The following is a 1,899-nucleotide window of genomic DNA, read 5'->3' as shown; positions in this document are numbered from 1 at the left end:
GGACTGATATTTTTAGTGTCTGATGTTTGAGAAATTCTATAATGACAAAATGTCATTGTATGAATGACAACCTATAGTGACAAAATCAGTAGTAGCTATTGATTTTTAACACATTTTAATAAGATCATACTTTATCAATCACAACAATATCTAAATTCATTTCCCACTGTGTGTGTGTGCGTGTGTGTGTGTGTGTGTGTGTGTGCTCTAAGGCTTTTGCCTGCTTTGTACCTCTCCTTTCTTTGGGACACAGGCTACCCTCTTCTGATTTAGCTTCGTTGCCTTTGCCACAATAATTGGTCTTGGGTTTTAGGGTAATCACGTCACACATTTGCTAATATCACTGCTTATGTCAGGGATTGGTCCAGAGCTTTGGCAAGTGACACAAACTGAGATCATCAGAGTTCCTCTGTGACTTGCAGGAAGAGCCCTTTTTTTGCCTAGTGGGAAAGCCATGAAGATGTGAGCCTAAATGCTGCAACAGCTGACTCCTTCACAACATTATAAAGGTTGGAATGAAGCCAAAACACAGAGAACTGCATAAATGAAAGATAAAAAAAGTGAGACAATATCTCCTGCTTTTCGTGTAAGCTGGTTCAGGTTGAGTTTCTGTTGTTTTAAACCTCCCACGCTCAGGTGCAGGGTTGAGAAAGCAAGGCCTGAGAAAACAGGATGACCCTTCAAAAAATCAAATTCAGTTTTTAAATTATAAAAGTAAACATCAACATGGTAAAAAAATCAAACATTACATAAGAATATATACTTAAAAATGAAAATTATCCCGCCCAAATCTGCAACCCAACTTTTCATTAGAGATTTCTAGATTTCCTCCTAGAAAAATGTTAGTATACACAGAGATAAATGTCATATAAAGGAGAATCTTTTTAAACTTTGTTTAAACCATTAGTATCATATAATACATGTTAATCTACCTTCTGCTTTCATACTGGAAATATAGATCTACTCCGTTAGTTTTAATAAGCTACAGAGCATTCCATTGCAATGATATGCCATTATTTGTTTTACCAGTGCTTTATCAGTAATTAGGATAAATAGAATAAATAGAATGTTAAGACATTCGCTTCATGAAGAAGGAAGCTATTTTTTTCACATTGTTTAGATGCTAAAAGATAAAAGTTTGTATTTATTTCACATATACTTACAATGGGAATGATAATTCCCATTTGAGTGATGGAGTTGACTATCTTAGCTATGCAGCTTTAAGAGAATCCAAAAATAAATAGTTGAGAAGAATTGTCTTTAATTTTGTACCTTTAAAAAATATCTGCTGGCCGGGTGTGGTGGCTCATGCCTGTAATCCTAGCACTTTGGGAGGCTGAGGTGGGCGGATTGCCTGGGCTCAGGAGTTTGAGACCAGCCTGGGCAACATGGTGAAACTCCATCTCTATTAAAATACGAAAAAAAAAAAAAAAAAAAAATTTAGCCAGGTGTGGTAGCATGCGCCTGTAGTCCCAGCTACTCGGGAGGCTGAGGCAGGAGAATTGCTTGAACCTGGGAGGCGGAGCTTGCAGTGAGCTGAGATTGTGCCACTGCACTCCAGCCTGGGTGACAGAGCAAGACTCCATCTCTAAAAAAAAAAAAAAAAAAAAAAAGAAAAAATCTGCTAAGGGCTGGGCACAGTGGCTTATGCCTATAATCCCAGCACTTTGGGAGGCCAAGGCAGGTGTATCACTTGAGGTCAGGAGTTCGAGACCAGCCTGGGAAACATGGCAAAACCCCATCTCTAATAATAATAATAATAAAAAATCTAAGTATCTAAGCAGAATAAATCTTTGCAATTATGACTCAAAATTGGACCTATGTATTTAAAAAATTTCTTTCCTCATCATAGATGAATACAGTATAATTTCTGAAGACAAGAAGTATCACACACAGAAA

Source organism: Symphalangus syndactylus, chromosome 4 (genome assembly GCF_028878055.3).
Source record: "Symphalangus syndactylus isolate Jambi chromosome 4, NHGRI_mSymSyn1-v2.1_pri, whole genome shotgun sequence".
Taxonomy (NCBI): domain Eukaryota; kingdom Metazoa; phylum Chordata; class Mammalia; order Primates; family Hylobatidae; genus Symphalangus; species Symphalangus syndactylus.
The sequence above is the reverse complement of the archived record's forward strand: the minus strand, read 5'-3'. Positions refer to the sequence as shown.